Here is a 13760-nt window from a genome sequence, read left to right on the forward strand (position 1 = left end):
CTGATTACAGGAGTCACTTGGCACTGTCAAACCAGCCCGAGTTGCAACTGGTGCAAGCTTGGGTCTGGGAACCATCCTGTGTATTGTGGAATTTTAGGAGCCAGCTGGCCACTCCGGTCACATGACCCCAGACAGAACTGCTGGCCCATTTTCCTCGCAAACAAAACTCACCTGCCCCGGTTTTGATGGCAGATTACAGGAGTCACTTGGCGCTTTCAAACCACCAAATTCGCACTGGTGCCAGCTTGGTTCTGGTAATCATCTGGCATATTGTGGAATTTCAAGAGCCAGCCGGTCACTCGGGCCAGAGGCCCCAAATACAAACCTTGTCTCTTTTCCCTGGAAAATGGAACTCACCATCTCCGGTTCTTGATGGCAGATTGCAGGAGCCACTTGGCACTGTCAAAACAGACCGAGTTGCAACTGGTGCCGGCTTGAGTCTGGGAACCATACTGCGTGTTGCGGAATTTCACGAGCCAGCTGGCCAGTCCCAGCCAAAGGCCCCTTAAGGCAAACCTCTGCCCTTTTCCGGGTAAAAAAAACTCACCGTCCCCCATTCCAGAATGCAGATAGCAGGAGCCACTTGGCACAGTCAAACTACCCCGAGTAGCCCTGGTGCCGGCTTGGGTGTAGGAACTGCGCTATGGAGTGTACCACGACCGCCACCATGCTCTTTGACCCTCATAGTGCTCTGCGACTGGCACAATGCTCTTCATGCAAAGAAGCCACTTCTTCACTCCCGGGAGCCCAAGAGAGTGGCAGCCTCCGATAAGTGAACAACGAAGCCCCACAACACTGGGATTGTGTGCGCTGCTTGCAAACTCATAGAAAAAAGTACCTTTCCACTCTCCTGCCTTTTCCATTCACATTAATATTCGAGAAGAAGCAGTTTTGGACAACTTTCTTTTGCTTCTTGGAGAACACTCTGCAGACCTGCATGCAACCTCTAAAACACGATCGGAGATATTTTCCGAACAGGCACAGTTTCTCCTCGTGAGACATTGTGGAAAAGCTTTTTGCTTAGATGTCAGTGAGAAGAGACACTAAAGACGAAGATACGGAGCTCTCCGAAGCTAAAGTTGTTAATATGTCCTGTTATCCCATGCAAACTTTTTTTGGCACTGGCACTGAATTGGTATGTATTCCATGAAGTTCACAGGCCCCATTCAGATGGAGCCACAGGTCTCAAGGGTGTTAGCAGATGTTATTCTGAGGCCACTCCTAATCATGCTGGATGGATCATGGCGACTGAGGAAAGTGCCCAAAGACTGGATGAAAGGAAATGTCACCCATCTTCCAAAAAAGGCAACTAGGAGGACTTGAAAAGTACAAGCCAGCCAGCCTCATTTTTATCCCCAGGAAGTTGATGGAGCAGCTATTCTTGGAAAGCATTGCCAGGCACATGAAGGACGACAAAATAATGTAGTCAGCATGGATTTACCAGGAGAATTTCATGCTGAACATCTTTTTAAACTCCTCTGATGAATCAACTTGACTGGTAGATGAAGGGAATATTGTCTGCCTGGCCTTCAGGGAGGTTTTTGACATTTCTCTACATGGCAGCACACATATATACCGGAAGCAATAGTGCAAAGGGGAGGGAACCGGTGTCTTTTCAATGATGCTGAGTGAAACGACAAGAGGCAGTGGGCACACACACTGAAATACAGGCGATTGCCTCTGAACATCACCAAATGATTTTTTACTCTGAGGGTGACTGAACCACGGCACAGACTGCAAAGAGAGATTGTGGAGCCTGGATCTTTGAAGACATTAAAAGTACACCCAGATAGAATCCTGGGCAAGAGGCTCTAGGTATCCTGGTTTAAGCAGAGTTGTTGCCTGGTGAGCCCCACCGACCCCTTCCACTCTCATTCATTCTGTGCTAGTGAATTCTCTTAGAGATGCATTTCAAGCTCTGGCATGACAAAGTTCTGTGCAGACAGAGATCCAAATGGACATGGGATCTAAGTTCCTTAAGCTGTGTTCAAGAAGAATGTAAAACTCTGGGACAAGTGTCTGTCCTGGGGTGGCGTATGATGCTTGTATCCCCATTCATCTGTTCTGTGCCTTTAAGACCGGCTTTGAAGAGTGGAAGTTTTGTTTGGGTTTCTCTTATCAGGGACAGAGAGACGGGCTGTACATAGGGCTGTTTTCACTTCTTCCTTTCAGCTTGCTGCTTTGCTTGCTCTCTTTTCTGCCCTCGCTTCTGCTCTGCTTTGGCCTCTGCTTATTAGCTAGCTCTAGCTAAACAGTCCACATTCCTTCCTGGACTGTTTCTCCTCTCCTGTTTCTGTGACCATCTCGAACTTGCTCTGGACTGGGACCTGGGAACACTGAGAGTTTGCACCGTTTTGCCCTGCAGCAGCTGCCCCAGGGCTGCAGGGACTGAGAACAGAGCAACCACCCCTGAAAGAGACTTTCTAATTTTGTCATCTTTCTCAGAGCGGTGTCATCTGGTATTGTTCATTTTGTGTGCTGCGGGGTGCTGTGCTGTCAAATAAACAGGTTCTTTCCACCTCTCTCCGAGGAATTTTTTCCCGAACCGGTTGGGGGGAGGGGCCGTGTGGGTTTTGCTTTCTGGAGGGGCCCTCCTTTGCAGATTCTTTAACAAATTTGCCCTAAACCAGGACAGTGTCTCTTCCCTAACTGAATCCCTTTCATGGGAAAATTCCCAGCTATAGAAAGATCTTCTGATACGCATGCTTAAGACTGACACTGGCTGAGCAAATTTCTCCCTATGTGTATCTAAGACCAGTTAGGATCTTCACCCAAAGTCTTGTCAACATAGTCACAGAATGTATATTGTTAAGTAGTGACAACTGACATCAGAATGGCAAATATTGGTCCACAAAATGGATTAATGTATGGGAATTATCTACTTGGGTTAAAAATAAAAATAAAGAGTTGGTCTTTATTTATCAATTTCATTGCAATATTGATAAGGGAAGAAAAAGACCTAAGTCCTTGACTTTCTTAACTCGAAGGAAGATTTTGAAAATTCCTTGTAAAAATGTATGATCATGATCAGAATACTGAAACAATTTTAGTTGGGGAAAAGTTCCAAATTTGTCTAGATAGTGGCAAAGAAGGCAAGAAAATAGGAAAGAAACAAAAAGAGAGCCAAAGAGTCAGCTTCAGTGTACAAGCTCGTTCTAGAAGTAGTCTGCTGGAAAAAGGAACCCCCAGTTGAATTTCCAATGTATTCCTGGGCTTGATTCAGTAACTGGTCAATGGAAAAACCAATCCTTTTGTACAACTTCTCCCAGCAACAAAAACTCCAACAGGTTGACACCACCGTCATGCCTGTTGCAGACCTATTTAAAAGAGAAATGATGATTTTCTTGAAAATCTACTTGCATAAAAGCTGCAAGACATTGGAGGAATTCCCACATTTTCATTCTCCACATTCTCCTTCCTCCAAGTTGCTTGAAAGTAGATTGGATAAAATATGCAACAAAGCACATGATTTATAAGGTAGAGTAAAATGGATGATTTGGGAATTGATCTCTTGTTGATATTAAACTTCATATCCACTCTATGTGAGGTTTCTAAAACAAAATGTGGAGCTGAGGCATGAATCTGCCACAACAAGTGTTAAGCAGACATGCACACTCCCCTTCACATGCCCCCCCTTCCACACACACCTAGGCACACACAGAGATCAGCATAGCAGCTCATGAACACCTTAGAAAAGACTGAAATGCTAAATACCTCTCTTTGTGGGCAAAAGAGCTGCTGCAATAATTCAAATACCTGATACAAAAATTCTGTTGAATATCTATCTCCTATATAAAACACAGCTTTTCATTTAATTCTATTTACGGAATATTTTCGTTTCATTTGTTTCTTTAAAATTACTTAGTTCTCACGTGTTGTATGTCTAGGAATATTTTCTTCGAAAAACAGAAAAAAATAAATTATATCTTTTCAGAAGAAAACATTGGTTTATACAATTTTAAACCATCATGATATGGAAGAATGTTTTTGTCCCTCTCTAAGGTGGAAAAAGTATTTGGATCACAGATCATTTACAAGAAATACTTGACATTTTTAAGATGCTTTCAATCCATTTTGATCCTCAATTGCTTATTCATTGTAAACAGTAATTTTTCAGTGAAGGGAAAGTGTGTGTGGTATATCTACATGATGTTCAAACCCAATTCCTACTAATGGCCAGGCTGAACTCCAGTAAATCATGTCCCCAATGATATTTTGCCACGTTCTTTGGCACTTCATGAAATCTTACCATGATGAAGTGTTGAAATACAGAGATTTTCTCTTAGAGATTGTCCTATGTTGAAACCCATCACATGTATTTTATGCTGTAATTCTTATCTCTCTTAAAATTTGCTATCTTCTGTACAGTTTTCATGAACCTTTCTGTTACAGTAGCGAAAATCACAGACAAATGTCATTTTGTACAACTTTGAATTTACCCCAAGAGCTGAGAGAACGCTTGCTCCTATACTTCAATCCGAGTTTCTTCTATAGTCCAACTTTGTTTCTCCACCATCAAGATTCTCCTTTGTTGCTGCTCCAAGCCCCATCAACCCTGACCTTGAATACTTTCAGGGATGGAACACCCACAATTTCTCTGGGCAACCTGTTCCAGTGTTCCAGCACTCCCACAGTAAAAAAGGCCTTCCTTTCATCTAATATGTGTAGGAAATCATAAATCTAGGCAGAGAAACTTGGAGTGCAAATTTGAAATTCTTTTGATTTGAAGCATATTTTATATGAATACTGTCTTACAGATGTCTAAAAGATGCTGATGGGCATTTGAGCTTTCACTTTTTGAAAAAGTGCATGGAATTTAAAATTAAAACCAGTAAAATTAAAAACTTCTTGCCATTTTCTTTTTCCTCTCCTATTCAAAATTGCGTATGTCAGATATCAGTGCTTCATGCGGACCTCTCAGATGCTCTCAGAGAAAAAGCTTTTCTTTCAGACAAAGTTGTGGTTGACGTAGAACACTAGTAGTAGTGAAAGTTTTTCTGGGCATAGGGGGAACACCTTCTCATTGGATTTGTGTGCAGAATGCATTTTATCCAAACTGGAAAATTGATCCCAGCTGTGTTCTAGTCATCATTCTTACTGCATCAGGCCTGAAGATTCTGTGAAAAGTAGCCTGTGGACCTTGAAGATAGCTCATGTGAAACAGATGAGAGGTGATGGAGAAGTTGAGGGAGAGAATAAAGAGCATATGGCCCAGTGCAGACACCAGAGAGTATTTCTTCATGTGATCCATAGCCTGAACAATTGTTTAGCACCCTTTAAAGGTGGTGTTTGACAAACAGGGCTTAAGCAGATCTTCCAAATATCTGGGTGATCAAAATCCATTGAAGCAAATTCCCCTGGCCAGTCACCTTGCTGCTGCTAATCCACCCTCCATACCAGCTGCTCAGGCCTAACAATGCTGCTGCAAAAATACTGTGAAAAAGGTAGGCACGTTTTCACAGATGCAGGGAAAATCCCCTTGGATGATGATTCCAAGAGATAACTTGATGGAGCAAGTTAGGCAACCTTGTCTATTGTGCAATATCTAAGTTGGTGACTTCAATGTCAGCATCACTTTAGAAAAAAAATGTTTGATCCACAAAAAAAATATTTCATATGTCCTGTCTTCCTGCTTCATTTCAACCAATGAATAGACTACGTTCCATCAGCAAAAGGGTATATGATCTTATAAACTGTAATCATTTTTTATTTCTTTCTAAACCAGACACTGTCTATTCATAAGATTCACTTGTCCACGGTAGGGGTGTAATTAAATTCACATGTTAAAAAATATCCTTCTTGTTATCTTTTCTTTAAATTACCCACACGTGACATCAGTCTGAGAGCTGAAGAAAACCCCTTCATTTGCTGTTTTCCAAGTATCATTTATGTGATACAAATTCTACTTGAGAAATCACACCCATCCATTGCCGTGCAACACTACTAGTAATGCTTTCACAACCTTTTCTTCATCATTAGGTATTTTGGTGAAGTGAAAGATTAGAACATAAGCAAGGGCATTTGTTCAAGATGCTCTAGAAAGAGCTGCGGTCCCCTCTCTTCTTTGTTGCCTATGTTAGCACTGAGCTGCAAAAAAAGAAAGACTACCACGAAAAGTGTTACTTTTAGTCTAAATTCATAAATGATGTTTGCAATACCCTGTTGAATGACAAGGTGCTCTATTAAATGATGGCATCTTAAGGGTAAAAGTCAGCTTTAAAGGGGTTTTGAGACAGTTGCTTCTGGGAAAAAAAAAAAAAAACTGGAGGCATCTAAGGTCTTTAGCGATACCATTTTGAAGATTGATTCAAAACACAGTTTCTTCATCTAGGAAGAACGGAGGACCATAGATGCAGCCCATTTGAAAATGGAGTTCTATTTCTTTCTGGTTGGGATTACCAGACATCATTTCTTGTGAAGTCGAGGGACTGCAGTTAGCTCTCCACTAATTTCCTTCCCTGAAATTCATCTGCATTTGCTCTTTTGTCCAGAGTCCCCATTTATAAGTGATGGTATACTCCATCTATGCATTAGAATATTCACCTAGAGTGTGTGACTCATACCTCCTAGGTTAAATTAGGTGGAACGGAATGGATAGTTACAGTTGCTTGTTTCTAATAGTCTTATTTTGACAAGTTTTCTTTAGACAATGTTGAAGCAGCACTAGCAAATAGGAAGTACAGCTTGCAGCAGGGAAAGACACTCTTCTGCTTTCTCAAGTTTCCTGTAATTCAATAGATGCCAAAAGGTTTTTCGTAGTACTACTACTCTCTTGTGGGAATACTTGATCTAATCCTACCTTGGATAAAATGGTTTACTTTTTTACAAAGTACAACATTTTTCTTTTAATAATATGTTTTTTATAAGATGGAAACATGAACTTGTGCACCAGTCATGTGGAATGCACTCCTACTTCTTAATAAATTTCACAACCTTCTTTAGAAAATATTGACTCTGTGTAACTTCAAAATAAGAATTTTGGGCATCTTCAATCTATTGTAATTTTTTTTTCCTGCCATGGTGGTATTATTTTCTATCATTTTTACCAGTAGAAATAATTTTCCCTTACACCTATGGAAAAGACCTATGTTGACTCAATAGTGCAGCATCAGTACATTGTTTCGAATTCCTTCAACATGGTCCCAAACATATCTGACAGCTAGACAGCAGAGGTTAGCAACAGTGAATGGAAATAACTTTGGAACCGTTTCAGTAGATTTCCCAGGAAGGGCATGCTTTCTGCCACTGCAAATTTTCCCACAGATATTGTCTGGTTAAGAGTTGCAACAAAAGAGTATTTTTGCACAAACCTTGGGGCAAGCTCTGGCTCCGATTTACTAGCGAATGCAAAGAGAGTGAAAGTGCTGCTTCAAAGCCCTCTGTGCTCTTTATGTACCAAGAAGAGGGCAACCCCAGAAATAAGATTTGATCTCTCTTCAGAACACAAGGCATGTCATCACCTCATTCATCTTCTTCTGGGACTCATAGCATCTAAAGACTAAGAATCTCTCTTGCTAAAGTGTGTTCAGCAAATAAACCTTGTCTCATCAACAAATTTGAACACAACTACAATCGAGTCAGTTCCAAAGCTGGCAGGGCAATACTCTATCCCAGTAGTAACATGCCACTATTAGAAGACTGCATAAAAATATTTGCATACAAAGTAAACAGAGGGAAAAATAAAGTTGGGAAGAACTGCACATTGTTCTGGAAAAAGCCTCCTACAGACATCATTTGCTGGTATCATTTTTAATAGTTGGGGGGTTTTAAATTTTGTAGAGGATAAAATATTACTGCACCTTTATGTTTCCTTAATAGAAGTACAGCCATTTCTTAATAGAATAGAAGTAAGCCATTTGAATATCTACAAATGGCCTTTTCAAATACATACACTATAGCACACTGTGAAAGTAATTAGCTATAAATAGAAATCTAAAGGTTTAAGAAGATTTTGAATAAAGTAAGTCTAAAGTGATAGAAGAAGAAGAAAACAGCAGTTTTCTTCTGGTGAAAAAAAAAAAAACCAGAACACATCCTACAGTGGAGACATATTATTTCACTTCCTGAAAAACTGAGTAGGTTTGCTATTGCCAATGGTTTTCATTAGGAAGGAAGAGATTCCTTTGGAAAAAAAACCTTCAAATTGACTTGACATAAATGTTATGACACTTAACTTCACCAATCCTGAAGAAAAATTCTCATCACTTGATACGGAAATCATGATGGTAATGGAGACAAGGATGCCTAAGCTGTGCCATCGGGGACATAAAAAAGCATTAGAATGCAGGTAAGACTGAGCTCCTGAACTAGTGAGAAGAGAATGCAACAAAGACATTTTCCTTTAAGAGTCTTCAGGATGAAGAGCAGATCAAATTTTTTCATGTGAAGTATTTATGAATAGAATGAACCTTCAAAATAAGATTGTTTTCAAAAACCTGTTTACACTATCTCTCAGAATGATACACAGTTCTTATTAATAGAAAAAGAAGAGCACTTTTTTTCCCAACTGTTGTGCACTCTTAAACAATCTACAATAAAAATAGTATTTTTTCATGCTGGGAGTGATGTTAATTACAAAAAAAAGCCTTGTAGCACACTTGGCACTCTAGTCTCTTGATTAGCATAGTTTTTTATTCATCAACCAAGTTTCACAATCACTATTTTTCACCTTTAAATAATGGCATCTTTGTACTGATCCAGCATCCATGAACAATTTCTTGGGTGTTATTTTGTACCTGATCCTAAATGGCAGGTTCTGCATTCAGCCATCTGTCTAGCTTTCCTATTTAATGCAGCTTCTGAGAGGGATTTTCAGAATTGAGGACTACCTGCAAGAATGATGCTAAATGCATGCATTTTACTCCTTGGTTAATGCAAAACTATTTTTCCTTTACAGTTAAAGAAGAACAGGAAAATAATGATGGTGGATTCAATCCTTAGAGTAATACAAAGAGGACTATTATCATCATTAGAAACCAAGCAAGTTGCATTTATTGCACATGCAGTACAATCACTAATGCAAATTACCCTGTAAATTCAAAATTAATCTGTATCATAGGAGTGGATTGAATGTTTCTATTGATATTTTGCTTAAAGCAGAAAATTCTTTTGACAGCCAACTCATAATTGCAACCTCACTTTCAACTATGTCTTTCAAACAGTTGAAACATGTCTGTTTATAAAATTATATGGTACAGTACACAATAGCAAATCAGGTCATAGACATTCAAAAGAAAAAAAATATCAAAGGACAGATTCATTCACATCTGCAAGCCCTCAAGAGTGTACAGGTCAAATGTTCCCAGAAAACTAGGCTGGTGGCACAGATTCTCTATCAAGAAGCAGCTGCTATCTTTATAGGATACAATCTTGCTTACATCACCCTTTAGAGCAATCTTCTGTACCCCTGCCCAATACACCCGCTCTATTCCTTGGACTTCCCATTTGCATTTCTACAGAGTCCTGTCCTGCAAACTGACTCAAAGTTCAGGCAATAGATTTCCAAGATTTATAAATGTTGTGTTAAGCTTATTTATTTCGTATTTCATTCCGTCTAAGCAAACTGTAACTTTCTGAAGTGAAATATGTTGAGTATGTCACATGTATTTTGCATGTTAGTTCTTCTTCACATTAAAACTTCTCACAGACCCCTGTGACGCCTTGCTGCAAAAATATATAGCTGCAAAGAGTGTTTGTGGGAAGTTAGAAGTGCCAGAAGACCATATAAACAACCTAACACTAGAGCTTTGAATTTCTGGATATAATTGCACCATATAAAGTCAAAATATAATATTTAAATGACATTCATATAATGATGAGTGTGGGCTAGAGAGAATCCAGGTAGAATTATTTTTTTTTAACAGTTCCAGGAAAAACATGGCCTTGACTTGGAAGTATAGCATGAAATATTTTTATACAGCATGAGTTCTCATTACCTAATCATATTATTTGTATAACTGAATTGGAAACCTGAAAAGGAAAGAAATGGAGAAAAATATTCAAACTACAAAAGATGTGAGTTTAAAATTTTCTTCGTATTTCTGATTAAAACTATTACATAGCTAAATGGTCAGCCATTATTTTAAAAAGCATCTGGACATTAAAAATAGATAAATTTCTGTGGGACATGGATGTCAGCTATTCCTGAAAAGCTTTATTTCACTGCTTCCCAACCCTGAATCAATCCACTTAAACACAGCTGTATTTCAGATGCTCAGTGAAACTGTCCATGTAATGCATGGAGTTGACAAATAATCTGCAGAAAAAGCTAGATTGATTTGAAGATCTTTTTCTGTAAATGGCATTCAAATTATTTGTACAAACACACAGATGGGATTTCTGCTGTCTTCTTCAGGCCACTAACTCTAGAGAGCTCTCCATCAGATCTCTCTAGTTCTACTCTTCTGGTGATCCAAAGTCAGCACTGGGATGGTCCAACTGCACGGAATTACTGTCTGCTAGAGGTGCACCCTGAGGGCTTCTGTGTGCAGCATCCCGTAAGCCCTGCTAATGTCACCCTGTCGGTATAAAGTGAGCTACCTGGACTTTAAGGGATAAGATTGTGCACTGATTTTGTAATAGAAATTAGGTACTAAGAAGGAGGCTGGAGGATTTAAATATTTCTGCCTCCAGCTAAATCTTGGTCTTTATTTGAAAAACTAGGTGAATTAACCCATTCGGCATTCCTATGCCAAAAATGTTGGTAATGCAATAAGAACCATCAAAAGAGTAACAATACTTAATAAAAATAATTATTTGGACGAAGTTGGGAACAAGGATGAAACATGCCAATATCCTACCCTGAGAATCATTCTGTTGATTTGCACAAGTTTCTTATTATATACCTATCTAATGCATTGGACTTGCATGCTTGTGATGACACAAATACTTGCAAAGCTTACCAGATAAACCATGTTCTCTTCAGACAGCAAAACATATCTTGATGGTTGGATTTGCTAATTACATTCAGACTTAATGTTCTTAAAGGTCTTTTCCAACCAAAGTGATTCCATCATTCTCTAAGTCGCATATACTGCTTGTCCTGGTTTAGGGCAAACTTGGCAGCAAACCTCAAGAAGAGGTGATTTATTAAAAATATTAATCTAGTACTGATATCCAACTGTGATGGACAAAGACTCTCTAACAGTTTAAAGTTCGAAAGTGTATGTTTATTGCAATGCCGGGCAGTGTGTGGGATAGCTCCCAAATACACCCTGTGATTTACAGGTGATTACAGAGTCCTTTTAGCTATACAAGTATTGAATACCCAAAATACAAATACATATTTGTAATTTTGGTACATCCCATCCCCACTTTGTATGGTAATTAGTTCAAAAGCTATTAAGCATGAGCAGTTTGTTCCTCAAAATGAGTCGGTGGTCCCTTTCATGGGGAGGTGTCCGAAAATGAGGAAATAAATGAAGTCTTCCTCGTTCTGAACTTTCTACATTTTCAATGCAAATATGACAAATGAACCCAGTGGTAGAACACCCATTCCCCATCTTCAATTGGTTTCAGAACAGAGGAGGCTTACAATTGTCTTATGTTCCTAAAAGCTATTTATCAGTTTCTATATTCTTCATTATAAACCCAGCTAACCAAACATTATGTTGACAAGCAATCAGTTATTAGCTAACTACTAACTCTTAACTTCATCAAGGCCTACCAATTTATTTTGATAAACTCTAATAAGGCTTATCTCTAACTAAAACCTCAGCTCCTCTAAAATCCCTAAATTCCTTAAAGTTTATGTCTCAGGGGCCCAGCCCCCCAGAAAGCCCACCCACACGGCCCCTCCCCTCAACTGGTTTGCGAAAAATTTCCTCTGAGAGAAGTGGAAAAAACCTGTTTATTTAACAGGCAAAGCACTCAGCACAAAAAATGAACAATACCAGATGACAAAACTCAATCGCCTCTCTGAAGAGAAGACAAATTCCGAAAGTCTCTCCTGTGGATGCTCGCTCTGTTATCAATCCCTCTGGCACTGGGAAAGGCTGCTGCCCAGAGTAGGCCCCCATAGGCCACAAAGTGCAAGCTCTCAGTGCTCCCCAGGCCCCAGTCCAGAGCAGGTCTGAACAGTTCCAAGAAAAGGGTAAGAAAAAAAGACAGTCCAGGGAAAACTCTGCCTCAGCCAGCTAAAGCAACTGAAAAGCAAAGGAACACTCTGTTCTGCTCTGTCAGTGCCCGGACAACACAGTGCAGCACAGAATGTGGAGCAGTGTTGCTTTTAGAAGAGTGAGTGCAGCCTCTGATAACAAACTCCGTGCTTCTTCTTCTCCCCACCTTTGCTCTCAGAACCAGTCTTGAAGACAGAGAATATAATATCCAGCATTAACAGAACAGATGACTGGGGATACAAGCATCATAAAGTCACCCTAGGACACTGCTCTACTGAGATATGTCACCAGACTATGCTAAGACAAAGTTTTGGAACTGCTAATTAAAATTCTACTATCACAGTGAAGCTGAGGAGGAAACACAGCTCACTACAGTTACCTTGTAGCATGCCAATACTTCCTGTCAATCACAATGGTTTTTGTTTTTAAGTCCGTGACTGGCATGATTCACTGGCATAATTTAACATCTTTTGGGCAGGAAGGAAGATATCATTCTTCTCATTATACTGATGGGTAAGCTAAAATGCAAAGCAGTTAATTCAAAGTGAAACAGTGATAAAGTCAATAGTAAAACACACCACAGTTTCGTTTACTACCCTAAGTCCTTACTATCCCAAAATACAAGAACAGCTGTAAAAGCCTTGTGGCTACTTAATTTTTTCCTATACTACATGGGAGGGTAAGGGATAAATGATCCCAAACAATGGTAATCCACAACAAAGCATTCTTGACATCATATTCAGCTTTTGCATAGCAAGCTCTTCACCTGATCAAGTTATTCCATAAGAATAGTTTGGAGAGTATCTTAGAGGGCTGGCTGTTGTTTGGTTTGAAACCATCTGGATCATTCAGGAACTCAGTAGCAATGAGAAAGTCCAAATTAAGATAGTGCTATGCATTGATTTTCATATATGACAGACATATTTCTACAACACAGAAGGCTGACCTAATGCTTCCCTACAACATGGCTGAAGTGGCATCCTGTCCCTCATAGGTTTTTCTGTTTATTTTTAGCTGCTTTCTTACCAGATTAATGAGCTGAACTAGCTCAAAAAGGAATAAGATAAGTGCCAGAGCTTTAAAACAAACAAAAAAAAAAAACCAAATGCAAAATGGTGATTTGTAGGTATGTTTGAAAGTAGAAGTTTTTTGTATTTTTCATAAATACATGCCATTCTCTAGAATGATATTGCTCTAACCTTTTGAGTTTGTTGTTGGTTTTTTTTCCCCCTCAGTTCTAAATGTTATGCATTCTTTTTGGCCATTTTAGTAAATAGATTTCCTGATATGTGTGAAAGACGGTCTGAAGTTCCCCTCATTTGCCTCATGACCATTCCCAGGAAAGACACTGGGACCCTAAAGACCCTGATGGGAGTTCTGGCCTGCCGGTGGTGGATGAACGCCAAAAATCCTGAGACCCCTGAGCAGAATTCTGGCCTGCCAAGTGATTGTTCACAGCTGTGTCTACAGTGACTGCTTCTAGCATGGCCTGCCAAGGGGCAACGCAGCCCATATGCTTGCACCTGCTTCGCGACAATAGGCCAGGAATTTTCCCACCTCTTGGCCAGATGAACTTGCTGAGGCAATTTTGGTAGCCCCCCCCCCCCATGGAAAGTCCTTCATCTGCTCCACAGCCACTGTGAG

Source organism: Zonotrichia albicollis, chromosome 17 (genome assembly GCF_047830755.1).
Source record: "Zonotrichia albicollis isolate bZonAlb1 chromosome 17, bZonAlb1.hap1, whole genome shotgun sequence".
In the NCBI taxonomy this organism is placed as follows: domain Eukaryota; kingdom Metazoa; phylum Chordata; class Aves; order Passeriformes; family Passerellidae; genus Zonotrichia; species Zonotrichia albicollis.